The sequence below is a fragment of the Ovis aries genome, chromosome Y, assembly GCF_016772045.2.
Source record: "Ovis aries strain OAR_USU_Benz2616 breed Rambouillet chromosome Y, ARS-UI_Ramb_v3.0, whole genome shotgun sequence".
Lineage (NCBI taxonomy): Eukaryota > Metazoa > Chordata > Mammalia > Artiodactyla > Bovidae > Ovis > Ovis aries.
This window is the reverse complement of record NC_082741.1, coordinates 12,824,089-12,841,202: the sequence shown is the minus strand read 5'-3', so window position 1 is coordinate 12,841,202 and position 17,114 is coordinate 12,824,089. Positions and strand designations below refer to the sequence as shown.

General features: G+C 44.0%; 2 pseudogenes; one reads left to right on the top strand and one right to left on the bottom strand.

The window, feature by feature from the left end:
* Positions 1-2,925: 2,925 nt before the first annotated feature.
* LOC132658971 (testis-specific Y-encoded protein 1-like) overlaps positions 2,926-17,114 on the top strand; it is an 89,965-nt pseudogene continuing 75,776 nt past the window's right edge.
* LOC132658970 (zinc finger protein 280B-like) lies at positions 14,508-15,777 on the bottom strand (annotated as a pseudogene).

Below are 17,114 nucleotides of genomic sequence, written 5' to 3'. Positions count from 1 at the left end.
GTTTCTTTGGACCAGTAAGAGGGGTTACATGCTCTGAGGATTCACCCAGGACAAATCAGATGGGGTGTCTTTGAAACCACTGGCGGTAGAGCCCTCAGTCTGTGGGCACATGGGCTGTTCTGTGGAAATGTGGATGTGGCTATGGCAGGAATGGGGCGGTGAGAAGGCTAAGGTCCTGCAGAGAAGGGCAGACCAAAAGGAGAATGAGGCACAGATTGTCTGCTGCACTGGAGTCTTGTTCCACACATGTGAGGAGAACCAGGAACATCCTGGGCCTGTGCTGCCCAGGATCAGCCCATCAGCCAGCACGCTCTTTCCATGAGGGTGGCACACACTCACATTATGTGGCGCACAACACAAGACGAGCTAAGGTAGGCTGTCCGTGAAAAACCACAGGCATCCTTGGAGAGACAGGGTGTGAATGTGGCATGCCTCCAGGCACTTCCAGCCTCCCTGGCAGTGCAGATAGGCAAAGAAAGTGCAAGGGTGGGTGTTCGTATGTGGCACTCTGCCAGGATGTGTCTATGAGAGAGGGAACAGGGAGGAAGCAAGAATGGTGGGCTTATTGCACGTTCCAAGGGACCTCTGGAGAGTGGGAGACAGGGAAGCCCCTGGGGTCAATTTGAAGCCTGCTGGTTTTCAGGGCCAGGGTCTAGGCAATAGCAGTCCTGCCCAAGATAACCAACCCATGGCTCGTGCTGAAAGTCCTGACGTGAATTCCTTTCCTCTGGGGTCATGCCACTGGCTGTGGGTCTAGATGGGCAAAGGAGCACGGCTGCACCTGAGGGAGGATTCTGGCAGTCTTGCTGGAGCAGGTTCTCTGATTTTGTTATAGCGGATCTGCCCCAGGTGACACTCAGATGGACCCTGCCTTCCCACTGACTCTCTTAGATGTCTTTGGGCCCAACCAAGGACAGGCTTCATTGGCACTTCAGCTGTGTGGGCAAGCAGGTATAGCTGATTGTATGAAGACCTACCTGGCCCCAATGAGAGCGACTGAAAAAGTCTTGGCATTTAGTAAATCAGTGAAGCATGGGTGGTCCAAACACTCTTGGTGCTGTCACAGAGTTAGAAAGTTTCCTCCTCAGGGACGTTAGTGTGTTCAGGCATGTGTGTGCAGATGTGCCTGCCAGTACGCTTGTGAGTATGAGCTGTCAGAACTGACCTAACCAGTTGATGGAAGTTGAATACAAAAACATGAAAGCCATAGGGAAAGGTACATAAACTCTAGCTAGCAGAAGCACTGAGGCCAGGGTAGTTACTGATCCCCGTTATCTCACTGAGTGAGCAAGTTCTGAGTGGAATCACAGTGATACAGCAAGGATGCCTGGCAGAAAGGAGAGGCAGGAATAAAGTGCCTGGCGGCAACCAGTGACAGTGCAGATCTGAGACACAGAACAGGCTGCAATCCCAGACACAGAAGCCATGGTGGGTGACTCCACAGCCCCTTGAACACCTGGATACAAGGGCCTTTCCATCCTTCCCAAGTGTCAGGCATACTTTCCCTGACCTTACCATGAGCATGACCAGCCCTTGCCTTTTTTGTGTGGTTTCAGTGATGGACCAGAACTGCAGCATAAGCACCTGCTACCTGCAGTCTTCCAGTTTGAATCATCACTCTTTGTACTCTTTGCAGAACACATATATTGGGTATCAGGACTATAGGATGGATGGCTTATCTTGATCCTCTTGCTGCTCCCAGCCCCACAGGCTTAGGTGACCAGGCAGGCTTGAATGTGTTCTCACGTGGAGAACAGAACCACTTAGAAAGGGCCTTGATAGGGTAAATTGGCAGACGTGCATGTTTCTGGCACAAGTGTAATGGAACTTAATGGGGAGCTGTCCTTACCATCTCCCTGGCAGGTATTCAAATAATGTTCAGGGAGTTCCCTCAAGCCACAAGCCATGCCCCAGTTCTCCATCTGTGCAAAGTGTGGCCAAGCTACCCGAGGCCTTTGCAGTATTCATGTCTGTCCAGCGAGGGAGACACTTTCTGCAGTTTAGCAGTGACTGCCCACTGTTGACTTTCAAGTTTGAGAAAGCACTTTATCAGTGACTGCCTACTGTTGACTTTCAAGTTTGAGAAAGCACTCTCCGAATGTGTGGACTGACAAAGTCTGATCTCCATGGGTGCAACTCACTAAGGAGGAGCAGCGCTTGCCTTCTCATATAACCTTCTCATATGAGCACTGGTGTCCAGAGATTGGCAGACAGCAAGAGCACCACTTAGAGAGATGGAGACAGACAGACACCAGCCCTTGGTAAACACATAGAAGGATTGCCCAAAACAGTGAAATGCCAGAAGCAGAGATGAAGAGACACAGAGCCAGCTCGATACCCTAAGGCTCTGGTGTCCCTGAACAGTGGAGATCAACTGTAGCAAACAGTGGGGGTTTTCCCTTCTCCTCTAGCATCTGGACATCAACATGTTCTCTGTCCCATGGGAAAAAGGTATCCAGCCTCGTGCAGCCCGATTATCCTTTGGATATTCAGGGAGACTTCTCAGTTATTGAGGGTCCTGAGGGACACAGGAGTGTGCTGTTCAGACTGTGAAGCAGGAACCCGTCGTTGGAATTTTCAGAGCCCGGTCAATGACAGCACCTGGGGTATCAGCAGATGCAAAACCCATTACCTTTCTGGAGCGGTATATGGTGTGCCATCGAACAGGAACCATGGAAGATGCCCTACGTTTCAGTGGCGTGTCCATAAGCGTGCCGCCCTCCACGATCTTGGCCATTGAACTACATTTGGGCCAGCAGCCTGTGCATGGCTCACAACCTAATGATCTGCCTATTCGGGTGATTTCCCCAGGGCCCCTTCACCCTGTCCCACGCTGTCTGTCACCCATTTCTTCAGCCTCAGGCCACCGGACACACACCAGCTACCGCTTCCCTACCATCCCCCTCCCTCCCTGCCCTCAAACAGCTAATGGGTCCCACAGGATTACTGAAGCCTGACCCGCATTTGCACACCACTTGTTGTGCCATTATGTCCCATCCCTTCACATCTTCCCCAGCCTGGGGTCACGATCAGGGCCAAGAGGAGTGTGAAGGTTGGTCAGAGGAATGTAGGAGCATCCTGGGACCCCAGACCTTCCTAGTTGTGAGCCCCGATTTCAGGGCGCTGGGGTTGGTGGCCTGCCATCCTCAGGCTTTTTGAGGCTGGGAACTTACAGCCACAAATTGTCATGCCAGGCAAAAGAGCCACCCTATGCAGGGTGGAGGCAGTGGACGATGGTGAGCCCCTGGTGGTCGGAGACGTGGTGGGGATTGGGTGGTTGTTCCAGCTGCTTGTGGAAGACATCATGGAGGAGGTGGAGGTTGTGGCAGATGAGCAGCAGCAATAGGGGTTCTTCCAGGAGCTGAGAAGATGGTGGAGGAGTAGGGCCAGAAAAGGCCCGGGAGCACTACTGAGCTTCCAGGGCAAGATGCGCTGCAGGCACTGGTTGCCCTGCTGGTGGAACTGAGCTCTGAGCATAAGAAAAACTGCAGGGCCTACTTCCAGTTCATGTTCAAGTACCATCAGAGGAGGAAGCCTGACTTGGCTTGGAGGATCGCCGTCATCTTGGACCTCCCTTGCTTCTGGGCCATACCTGTACCCTTTATGCTGCTCTTTGAAGTCTGCTGCTCAGGAAGAGGAGGCGGCGCAGGAATCTTTTCCCTCCTCCCTATCCTGACAGGTGCTGTTGCAGAGCCATCCATGGTCCCACTGCAAGTTGATATTTTCCTTTCAGGACCCCCCTACTTCTTGAACACAGTGACCACTAAGTAGAATTACCTTGACACCACTTGTGAAACGTGGTTCCTGTGGTGATGTGTGGGTGTGCAAGGTTGTGGCTTGTCCACCTGTGGGATCCACACCCATCTCCCCTGTCTCTCTGTGGGGTATAGGGTACGTGGTTCCATACCTGTCCACTGGTTCTGGAACTTTGAATGGGGACCATCCAGCCGCAGCATGGACACCAGGAGCCTTAACTTTCTCAGCTGGTTGTCACAACTGCTCAGAATCGAACTGGATTGCTGAGGTGTGGTTGCTTTGGGCCTGAACACAGTTAACAATTCACTTTGGGATTCTTGTCTGCTGGCTCACCTTGCTCGTACTGCCAGCAGATTGTCGGTGAAGATGTTTGGGATGATCCCCTAAAGTAGTACCCTGAGCAGGAAGGTTCTTCCATGAGAGTAACTGACAGAAACATATGTGGAGATGGGGTCCGAAGGTGGGCCCTGAAGGGACAGTCGTGTGATACTACAGGGACACTGTCCTTTCCCAAATGGGGATGCTCAGACTAACGCAAGCTGGCTGTGGAGCCTGAATTTGGGTCGTGCATGTAGCAGGTGACCTCCTGAGACTGTCTACTTGGGGACCTGGTGTGTCTGTGAGTGAAGCAAGTCTCCATCAAATCAGCTGTGGTGACAGCACCAGAATCCAGGTGATACTACTATAGGCAGTGTGTATTAAGTATCTTTGTCAGAATCATCCTTTGTGGGTCCTTTCATCCCCTGGCCTCCTGCTGCTCACTGAGTTTGAGATTGCCTGGGCACTTCACTCCCGCCCCTTACCCAGGGAAGGCTTATCATTGAAACGCTATCCTCTCTCGGTTCCCAGTGTACCTGTGTGCTGAGTTTGGGATCTTCTTTGAATTTCCACATTCACCACTCAGTGTCTCACACCCACCAAACATGCTACGCTGGAATCGGCTTCAGGCTGCCTTGGGAACATATGGAAGAGTTCGTGGAGAAGGTGAACAGGGAGCCCCAAGGGCAGGACATGGTGCCTACTGTCGCCATCTCCGACATTGCTGGCCTCGGTCGTCTTCACCTCCTGAAACACCTATGTTCACTGTTCACGTTTGTGTCCCCATGCTGAGCATGTGTGTGTATACACACATGCTTATTTATGTTGGCTGTGTTTGTGTGTGTGTGTGTGTGTGTGTATGTGTGCGTGCGTGTGTGTGTCCGGCCCAGGGCAGAGGCAGAGATGAAGGCGGCAGAAGAGGAGGTGCTGAGCAACCAGAAGAGGAGTCATGAGGTGACCAGGCTGAAGGTGGTTTGTCGCTGTATCTCTGCATTGACTCTGCCCAGGATGGGAATGAGGAAAGGATGGCCAGTGATAACTCCAGACTGTGGCTCCAGATATCTGCAATTAGACCACATACAAAACACGCTCATCAGTTCTACCATGTTGTTGTGCGTATTTGGATCAGGAAGAGGGGTTCATGGTCTAAGGATTCACACAGAGCAAATCACATGGGGTGGGGCTTTGAAACCACTGCCTGTGGAGCCCTGTGTGGGGCCATGGGCTGGCCTGTGGAAATGATGGATATGGCTACGGCAAGACCCTGGATGGTGAGGCTACGGTCCTGCCGAGATGGGCAGAGACCTGAAGGAGAAAGAGTCATAGATTGCCTGCTGCACTGGAGATTGTTCCACACACATGAATGGGATAACTGGGAAGGTCCTGGGCCAGTGCTGCCCCAGATCAGCTCAGTAGCCAGCACACGCCCTCCCTGAGGGTGGCACACACTGGCACGATGTGACACAAAACATGAGATGTGCTAAAGTATGCTGTATCTGCCAAACCACAGGCATCCTAGGAGAGACATGGTCTGTAAGCGTGGCATGCCTCCAGGCACTTCCAGCCTGCCTCCCTGGCAGTGCCAAAAGGCGAGGAAAGTGCAAGTGGGTTTACCTGTGTGACCCTATTCCAGGATATGCCTGTGAGAGTGGGAACAGAGTAAAGACAAGGGCGGTGGGTAAACTGTATGTCCCAAGGGACCTCAGGAGAGTGGGAAGACTGAGAAGCCCCTGGGGTAGTTCAGGGCCTGCTGGTTTTCAGGGTCCAGACTCTAGGCAATAGCAGTCCTGCCAAAGATACCCAATGGTCATTGCTGAAATTTCTGACATGAATTCCTCCTTTTCTTTGGGATCTTGCCCCTCGCTTTGGGGGCCTGAGGGGCAAAGGTGCACGTCTGCACCTGAAGGAGGATTCTGGTAGTTTTGCTGGAGCAGAATCTCTGATTGTGTTGTACAGGATCTGCACCCAGGAGACACTCAGAGGGATGCTGCCTTCCAGGTGACCGTCTTGGATGTCCCTGGGCCCAAGTGGGCACTGGCTTCCTTGGCACAGGTGCTATGTAGGGAAGCTGGGATGTGTGACTGTAGGGAGTCCTACCTGGGCCTAATGAAAGCAACTGAAAGAGAGCCTTGGCATTTAGCAAATCACTGAGGCATGGGTGGTTCAAGCCCTCTTGGTCCATTTGAGATAGTAATGCTGCTTTCTGTCCAACGGAGGCATTAGCTCTGGGCCCAGAACCTGCAGGTTTCCCAGGGCATCATCTGTTGGGGGACTCCATGTGCATGGGTAGTTTTAAACAGAAAGGAAAACGTGTAAGGATGCCACCTTACTTATACGGCCTCCGGTTCCATTCTTTGTATCAGAGAGACCCTATATCCACGTGCACCTTCTTCACAACCTTGGATCAGACCCAGGCCTATCACAGTCTCTGGGGGCTTTTGGAGGCTCAGGTGTTTCTGGCCTTTTCCTGCTACATGGAGATAGCACATGGGGGCACAGATAGATGGTGCACACAGAAAGCTACACAGATAGGAAGAACGGGGGTGCTCACTCAGAATGCTGTGGGCTGTAAGGGGTGGTAGGCTAGCAAGAGGGGCACAGCATTGACACGAATTGACCTAGAAAGGTGCACACCGAGAAAGCAGTTCTTCACGTCAGCTGAGCTCAGAGGTCCTTGTTTTCTGGTCCCCTGAAGGAATGCACAGGCAATGGATCAGGCCAACGTGACTGGTACTGTGAAGCTGTCCAAGGTGATGGGAGAATGCAGAAGGCAGGCACGTGTTATACAGCTGTTCATGGCAAGAACTTCCAACCCTGCCCACTGCTCTGTAGGTCAGTCCCTGTCAATAGCAAATGCCAAGGTTTTGTAACCTTTGAAGATAAGGAACAGAGTTACAAGTGTAACATGACATGATCGGTGAGCAATTGAAAAAACAAGGACAGAGAAATGTGGGTGCTTACCAAAATTCATGTTCCTGGAAAAGAAAACTTGTACTTCTGCTTATGGACTTCTTTCCTCTTAGCGATGTTACTGTGTACATGTGTATGATTGTGTATATGTGTGCATATCATTGGAGTGCTTATCAAAATTCATGTTCCTGGAAAAGAAAGCTTGTACTTCTGCATATGGACAAGTTTCCTCTCAGTGATGTTACTGTGTACACATGTATGTTTTTGCACATTTGCTCACAGAAATCCCTGCCAGTTCGCTTGTGAGTATGAGCTATTGCAAATGACCTAGCCAGGTGACAGAAGTTGGACAGCGAAAACATGAAGTTCTTAGGGAAAGGTACATAGTCTCTGGCCAGCAGAAGCATTGAAGCCAGGGAATCGCTCCCCATTATCTCACTGAGCAAACACGTTCTAAGTGGAATCACAGTCGTGCACCTAGGATGCTTGGCAGAAAGGAGAGGCAGGAGGAAAGAGCCTGGGGAGTGTGAAGACCAAAGTCCACTACACCTGCAGTTTATGAAAAGTAGAAAATGTACCGAATGAGCTGGGAGGACAAACTGTACTTAATTAATTGAGTTATCTAAGAGGATTTCCATTCAAATAGCCAAAAGTGCTTCCTGGTTTCTTCTTGTTGCATGTAGTAAACATGAAGGGAATTTTTTAAAAATGTTTGAGATAAAGACTATTAAAAAAGGAGACAAAACTGGTGATTTGGGAATTTTCCAGTCTTTTAACATGACAGATGTTAAAATTAATGACTCTCAAGCAAGATCATATCCAGGACATTGAGATTAGGTGGTCTAAATATAACATTTTACGCCACCTATAGGCCAGTTCTTCTTCATATTATTTTTTATAAACAAAGGTGTTCTAAAGATGAGTGTGACTGTAAAACTCTTTGTTAAGCCTCAGAAAGCTGGAAGGGGATGCCTCATGGCATTATTTAGTCAGGCCAATACCCTCCAAAGAGTTTAGGGGTGTCACTCAGAGATCCTTTCAGTCACACAATAAGACTTCTACCAAGGTTCAGGGTGTTATCCCTCAGCTATCTCAGCAGAAAACCAAGACAGAGTAAGCCTTATTATGAAGACATGTGTGATTGTGGCTTTGGAGTGGGGTGCTTTGCCATGAACACCAGTAAGATTATCAGGAGACACACCAAGTTTTTAAGATAACATATTTAAGTTCAGCTCAGACTGAAAGGACTAGCAATAGTACAAAATAAGAGCTATGGACTTCTACCTTCTACAAGCAGGGAGCAGGCTAGAGAGACTGTTTCATGTAACCACATACTAGCCACCTTTCATGCAATGGCATCATGTCAGGGGGTAGAATTAAAAAATCAGGGACTGAAGCCTAGGAAGCTTCCAGGCCTTAAATATTAATCAAAAGACTGCCCACAAGAACCCATGGGATTTCAGTACTGCTACTATTGACTCCCATCTCCCCTCCCCTTTCGGGAACACGAGTGTCTATGAAGGTTATCTATGCCTGACCCACCACTGTATGTTGGCTGTGAAAGTGAGCAGATTAACTCATCTCTTTTGTTCACACATCCTCAGGTCTAGAGGAACTACACTTGTATAATAAGAACTGATGTGTTGGAGACTTGAGAGGCTCCTGGACTGCAAGGAGATCAAACAAGTCAATCCTAAAGTAAATCTCTCCTGCATATTCATTGGAAGGACTGATGCTAAAGTTGAGCTCCAATACTTTGGTTACCTGATGCGAATAACTGACTCATTGCAAAAGACCATGATGTGAAAAAAATGAAGGTAGAAGGGGACAGCAGTGGATGGGTTGTTGAATAGCATCATCGACTCAAAGGACTTGAGTTTGAGCAAGCTCCTGGAGTTTATGGACAGGGAAGCCTGCAGTGCTGCAGTCCATGGGGTTGCAAAGAATACGACACACCTTGCAACAGAACACTTGAGATACTGTACAAGCGGACCCTGATCCATAGCTGGACCTGACTTAAACGACAAGGTCCTGAACTTCAAGTTAATGCTATAAAGGATAAATTAATTAAAAGCGTTGGCAGGAAAATGCATTTTGGACATACAAGTATGCAGACAATTTGTGGCCATGTGTATACCACGTGGTTTTAAATTATGTCCATGGTTCCTTCCTTTTCCCCTTCACATGTGTGGTGGACTTAGTGGCTCACTTCTCATGTTAGAATATTGTAGAAATGAACAATGAAGCGTCTGAGACTAGGTCATAAAAGGCACTGCAGCCTCCTTGCTCATCCTCTTGGATCACTCACTCTAGAAGCCAGCTTCGTCATATCTTGAGAACACTCAGGTAGCCCTTTAGCGAGGCCCATGTGAAAGAACCGAGGCTTTCTCCCAACAGCCAGCAAGGAAACTGGTTTCAACAGCTACGTGAGTAAGCCATCTAGGAAAGAAATCCACCAGTGCATTTCAAGGATTCAGAGGATGGTAATCTCATGAGACACTGAGCCAGAACACTCAGCTGAATTACTCCTGGATTCCCAACTTTCAGCAGCAGTATGAAATAATGTTGTTTTAAGCTGCTAGTTTTGGGTAATTGGTTATGTAGCAGTAGTTCATTGATGCCCTGCCAACTTTGGGCAATGTCTTTATTCAGGATTGCCTGTCCATCTAGCCCAATCTAATCCAGAATCTGCTACTTCAGTCTTAGAAAACATACCTGACCCTTGATTTGACCACCCTCAGTATCAGATCAAATATCATTTCACTCACCTGAATATCTTATCAGCCTTGCCTAGCCTCAGCAATGATCCTCTCAGTTGAGCCAGAATCCACCCTCCCCCTTATGGTCCTCTTAATACGTTTCCATCCACTGACACCCATTCTACTATTGTTGTCCATTGCTTTTCAGTCTCCCAGTCTCTCTTTGCAAGCCCATGGACCCACCCTGTTCCTTAGCTATAAATCCCAGCTGCATCCGTGCTGGAGTCAGACATAAGCTCAATCTCTCTCCCATATTATAATACCCCACTGCAGTACTCTTACCTTGAATAGTTTTTCTTACCACCTTTAGTTAAGTGTTATGAATATTTTTTTTAACATTTCCAAGTTCTGTTAGTAAGGATCATTCTCAAAGGAGTATAGTTTTATACCTTTACTCTTTATACTATATTCATTTGGGGGAACACATTTCTAGAATTAAAACATTTCATGTTTTTACCATACAAACAGAAAATATATTTTAAAATACATTTACATATCTTAAAACATGCAGTAATCTGAAACAGATGTGTATATAGACATGTCAGTGTATATACACACATACCCTCAGAGCTCCAAGGAAAACTTAATTCTCAATAAACTATAAATGAAAACATTCAGTGTGAAAATAAGTGAAATCTTAGGAATCAACTTGCCAAAAATCTTAAAGAATGAAATTTTAATTAAAAAAACATGTATACATAAAAATATTTGGGATTCAGAAAAAATTGCTAAATAAAGATAGGTCAATCCCTAAACCATCTATGGGAAAAAAAAAAGAAATCCTCAGTATCATGTAATAACCTATAATGGAAAAGAACCTACAAAAAATAGATGTGTATCTGCATAACTAAATCACTATGATATACATCTGAAACTCAACACTGTAAGTCAAATATATTTACAGAAAAAAAATTCTAAAGAAAGCTTCTAAACAAAATTACAAAGAAAAAAATCCTAAAGAATGCAGGAAGTATATATGAATTGAAACAAAAATAGAAAACAACGAAAATAAAACTTGTTGGGATAATAAAACAAGAGCTGGTTCTTGGAAAAAGAAAATCAGAAACATTGATACAACTGTGGCAAATCTAATAAGGGGACAAGGAGGTTAATTCCAATACTAGAAATGAGAAACGAAATGGGATTCTGAGAGGATAATATTCAACTCTGAGTGGAATTACTTTTCAGGAAAGGTCCAGTCAAGCAAAAACCTGGGGAAAGAAAGGGAAGGAAAGAAAGAGGACGAGCGACAAGGGAAGAAAGGAAAGGGGAAGGAAAGTAAAGTAAATGTCTCAACAAATGTTGTAAACTATCCAATAAAGCAATTCTCTTCAAGATCTAAAAACAGAAATGGAAATTTATTAAGCCAGATACTCATTGCTTTTGATGGTACTCAGAACAAGAAAACCCATTTACACATCACTGTTTAGAAGTTTAGAACTGGCCAACACAATACAATTATTTTAAAAAATAAAAATATGCCAGGTTATTTGTAAAAAGACAGACAGCAGAAATATTTTTTTAATTATTTCTACAAATACTAATTTTACTTACAATGTTTTGGCAACATTAATAAAATAGTAAATTTTACCTGAAATAACAAGCAAAGTAGACAAGGAAATTCACAAAGGGCAGTAACAAAATAGTAATCTTGACAGATATTCAGTATATTTGTAAAGAAAACAAAGTGTCATTGTGTGAACAAAATATAGAGGTATCAATAGAAAATCAAAGGAAGCTCCTGAAAGAACTCAACTCACTATTAACTATCTTTTATTTGCAGGTTCTGAAAATGACTCGTTAATTCTAAGAAGCAAAGCCCTGATGTTATTATCTCTTCCTTTTTTTTTTTTTTTTTTTTTTGGTGAAAATTTAGGAAATTTAGGCTGGAGAGGGAAGAAGAGGATAGAGACTTCAAGTGCCTTTAAGGAGGAGGAGGAAAGAGAGGGGGTTGGAGATTTGATTGTGTTATTTGAGCAGCATTGGTGAAGCTCAAACAAGGGAGGTAGCAAGCCATGCAGGCCTGCGGGAAGAGCATTTCCAGAAGAACAGCACTTGCAGTCTTGGGGATCGGGAAGAATTGGAATTTGATGGGGGAAAACCAAGGCCAGTGTTGTCAAAAAGAGTACATTAGTGGGGAAAAGAGTAGAGTAGAAGACAGAGAATGGAAGAGAGGAGCAGTCAGGGACCTATTGCAGGAACCTTTTAATTTGGCAATAAATACAACTTGTACTCCTTAGGAGCATACTTCACAGCAACTAACAGCAACAGTGTTGATAATACTAGGCAACAATAAAAACACATAACTAAAATATTTTGTATTTTTACTATAGAAATCGAAGAAAGGAGATAAGAATGCAATAGTCTGCAGATTTATTTATACATAGAGTTTTTACCTGAGACTAGAACACACACTCTTTATACAACTAAAAGTGGTTTAAGCTGACACTTAGCAAAGTGCTTTGGTCCAAGTAAACTAACTGGAAAGGCCTACTAAAATATTCAAAGTGCAAATAAATCAATCAAGCTTTGAGTAAATAAATACAATTTGAATTTAAATTTACACTCAGGAAATTACCTAGAATGAAGACAATAGATTCACTATAGCTTAATCATCTGTAGTCCTTCCTCTTCAGTTCTGAGAGGGATGCTAACCCCTTGGTGACTATCACTTTCCAGCATTTTGTGAAAGCTTAGAGGACTTAAATAAATTGAGGAGGGGGGAGAGTGGGGAGAGGCAAAGAGGAGGAGAAAGGAAGAGGAAATGGAGAGATTGCTCCTGGCACAGGATCCCAGCTTCCTTGAGTGGTGCACAGAGATTGCTAGGTATCTGTGCCAGAAGTGGAGAAGGGGTGACATTCAACTCCAGGAGGAGACTCAACTCCAAGTACCTACGGAGGCAGGCAAGTGTGCTGATGTTCAGGAACCAATACTTAGAGGGTACCCCTCAGGTCTGTGAAAGAGCCCTTGGAGACCACAAGAAAAAAGGTTTCCACAAGTATAATCACAGATTAGGTGGTTGGATAGATTAGAGGAAGGATAACTCTATGACCTTATAACTACTGAAATACATGAGACAATTCTTGCACATCAGACTGTGTCAAGAAAGACGGAAACTCAATTAGTTTGATACAATGGGAAATTACACACGCAAAGAATTAGCTGTTAACTGTACTACATTTGTGTCCAAGGCAAGATAAGATACAAAACTGAAATCTTCACATGTTCAACTCGGGTAAGACACATGTAACTGGAAAAGGTAAAGAAGAGTTCTAAAAAGGGTTTAATCACCCTGGACTATTTTTATCCACTATATTTACTATTCTTGGACAACTCCATTGTAGCTTAAGGGTAAGAGAACTCAATTTAGCCCAATTCAAAAACTGAACAGATTCCCTGTGTTTGATCCTTTTCAGTTAAAACTATGGGTCCACCACAAATCAAAGTGGACGTTAAGGCTCTTTTTCCTTTGGGAATTTTAACTTGCTTTGCTACTGTGTCTGACACAGATATGTCTACCTCATTGTGACTACAGGCCAGCCAAATGGGAAAGGGGACGGAATGAATCAAATTCCCATTTTGATCACTCAACAGGAGGTCTACAGGCACCAGGTCTCATTCTATTAACTATCTCTGCTTCTCCAACTGCAGTCAGTGATACACAGGGCCTGCCTGATGCTTGCAAGGGTCTCTCACCAAACACAGGCATTTTAACAGTTGGCTTCCTTGAGATGTCCCTGGGCTAGGTGAAAGCACTCTGAGACAGTGTTCCTTCTACCTTGGCTTTACACCTGGAGTGAATGTATGCCTCTTCCTCAGCTGGGACAAGAAGCCACAGCTCTTCACTGATTAAATCCTGTGTCTGGTCCAAACTCACATCGTAGCTTCTCCATCAACTTCTCCACTGCATGCTTTCAGAGCCAGGTTATCTTAGATTAGCACAAGAGGCACTTCAGAGAGTGACATTCAAATCTGGCTATATAGTTGATATTTAGATCTTCAAGGCATGAAAACAGTTGAAAATAAGGTTGCTAAAACACTCTACAGATTATATGTGTAGTAGAGCTTTCGAAGTTACAAGTAACATGAAATACCAAAATAGGTTGTTACTTTTCCTTTCTCCACTTCTCTCATTCTCTCTCTCTCTCACACACACACACATGCACACATTCTTTTTACATGTTAAGACAATTATATGAAAAACATATAAGAGATTTTTAAATAGAATCTCAATATGCAGATCAAACAAAATTGTACTCCCTGTATTTAAAACAAAAACATGTAAATTACCCATTGGTTTCCCTATATTTGATATTATTGAATAATGCTATAATTTATTTTTTTTTTGTTTTTAATGGGGTTTTTAACTTTGACTGAAATACTTGCTTCAGACTTACTGAAAGTAGAATTAACTATTTTTTTTCTTCTTTTGATCACCTACTTTTAGATTTGGGGGGTGATGATTCAGAATTAGATGTGTTCACAGTAATGGATGCTATTTCCACCAATCCTGGTTGAAGGAGTTCTAGTGATACCTGAATAACAACTTTTGTTTCAGGAGATAATCCTTCTAGCTGCTTAGGCTTCTTAAACGTTTAATGACACTGGGTCTTGTGCTCCATTTTCTCTTTGAAAGTTAAAAACTGTAGCCGACATTTGGAACACTGGTGAAAACTCTTTTCCCAGTGCCCTCTATAATGACGTCTGTATGCTATTGCAGTTTGAAAAATTTTGAGACAAAACGGGCAAAGTAAATTCTTAGTGTTACCATGGTATGCTCTGAAATGTGCATCTACATCTGCAAAAAATGATGACTGTAATTGCAAACCTGGCATACATAGGGCATTTCACCAGGCTTATGATTTTCTTTCATGTGCTCTAAGAGAACCTGATCTGTCTCAAAGGACAATTCACAGATTTGACAGACTGCGTAGGGCCCACGGGGAGTGTGGCCATTTTCAGTGTGACACTGCAGCTGGAAGGGAGTAGGAAACTGGCAGAGGCAGTGCTGGCAGGTGGTGGGGTTTTCCCAGCTGTCACCTCTCTGCCTCTCAAGTTCCAAATGGTGCTTCATGTGATTCATAAACTTGACATTTTTTAGAACTTTCAAGCAGCTGAGGCATTTAAACGCTGTGTGGGTCTTCAGTTCTGGCTGCCCAGCTCCTATATGCTCTCCATAGTAGAAGTCACGAAGTAACAAAATCAGATTTTCTTCTGTGGGATCAGCAATCTTGTTTGGACTTGCTAAACTTGGAAAATCAGTCCATTTTCCCCTAAAGGTCTTACAGGCTTGCAATGAACACTGCCCTTTGGAAAAGGTGTTGGACAAGGTTCTCCATTCTGAACATGGCTTAGTGAGGTATGGACACGGTCTGGTGTGCTTTGCTGAGTGGTCACTGTATGAAAAATACCTGAAGGGGAAAAACCTAAAGAATGTTCCCCTATAACGCCATCACTGAGGTTTGGCCTTTTGGGATTTCTGCTTTTTGTTTCACAAGTGGAAAGTCGCTTTGATACATGAGGACTTTTATTCATATCTCCTGCAGAAACTGCTATTTCTACTAGATGCTGCAATGAACTTGTGAAGGTAATCAAAGAAGAACATGACTCCTTTGAAAAGCTATTAGGCACTATTTGTGGTGAAATATTTTTATAATCAGCTTGAGACGAAGGTTCAAAATAATAGGACTATCTGTTGATCTTGATTCAGAGTCAGAAAAGGGCATGGCATCTTTGCTTCTGATGTAGGAGTTACATGACTAACAGGCTGTAATTTGTGAGTGTTACCTTTCCTGAAGTGACCATACCTTTTTCTCCTTGAACAAGAACCTGGGGTATCTCTGTTCAGTATGTTTGAAACGACTGGTTTCGAAGCTGTCATCCCAACAAAGATAACATCAGCATCTTCATTTACATGTTCCACTCCAACCAAGATCAGTTCATCATCACCATCATCTACTTGTTTGGTTTCTCCCTCCCTTTTCCGTAGTTCTGGCTCTTGTTCTTCTTCACGTAACATACATGGTAGTTCCATATTTTTAATACTTTTTTTATTCTTAGAGGGTGCAGCCCCAAGTCCCAGTGCTTCCTTTATACAAACTGCCATCTAAGTATAAACATACTACATATTAGTTAAGTACAGAAAATGTGCTATTTGATTATCTCCAAAACTCTAGAGTGGTTATAAACACCCTTATCTTACAGACACAGACACTGAGTGTGAAAGAGACTGAATGACAGCTGAAAAACCTGTGACTACAAGTCTACATGGCTCTAGAATCATAGCTTTGTCCCATGTTCACTTTAATCTCTTCTATTTAAAAAAATAAAGAAAAACAACAACAACAACACTACTGATCATTAGGTGAAATCACATGTAAAGGACGAGTATTTTTACAAAAGCACTGTTGTACAGTGTTTAGAAACATGGACTTCGGAGTCAAAGAAGATTAAGTTGGAATTCTAAGTTAATCACACACCAGTTGCATCTTCATGAGAAAATTTATAACTTTTAAATGTGCTTCTGTATCTTAAAGACAAACATGCTTATTTCTTAGACTTAAGGTTAACAGCTCTTTTGAAAAGGCATCAGCTATTCAATGGCATCTTGTTTTGCAGTAAAATTGGAAGAACATGTATCTTAAATGCACCTTACAACTGATTCACAAATACTAATTTCATAAATGTTAACAAAGAAAATAGGTAACAAATTCAAAGTATAATCTGTCTATACCTAGTTAATAAACAGTATTATTAAATGTCAAGCCCTTAACTCAGGCCTAGGAAATTGAGAATGCACTCTCTTGATAATCTCACCCCAATTCCACACAGATATATCCTAAATTTATCCCTCTAATCCTGGCTAAACTTAAATCCAACAATGCTTCATCCTTTATGCCACAGGTCTCTTCCCCACATAGCAGGCAAAGTGATGCCAGTATTTCTCTCATACCAATATCAGACAGAGACATCACACATACACACACACGCATCCGATATCCCATATGAATACAGGTGAAAGAGTCCTCAACAAAATACTGCCAAACAAAATCTAACAACATATAAAAAAGACTGTATACCATGATCACATAGGATTTAGGGAGGTATGCAAAGTTGGTTCATTATATGAAAGTCAATAAACATTATGCCATTTTAAAACAATAAAACAAATTACACATCTGCCTGCAGAAAAAGCATTTCCCTGAATCTAGCACCTTTTCATAACCGGGGTTAAAAAAAACACTTTATAACTAAGAACAGAAGAGAACTTTCTCAATCAAAGGACACCTGTAAAAGACCCAAGCTAACATCATACTTAATAATGAAAAACTGAAAGCTTTCCCTCTAAGACTGGGAACAACACAAGGAAGT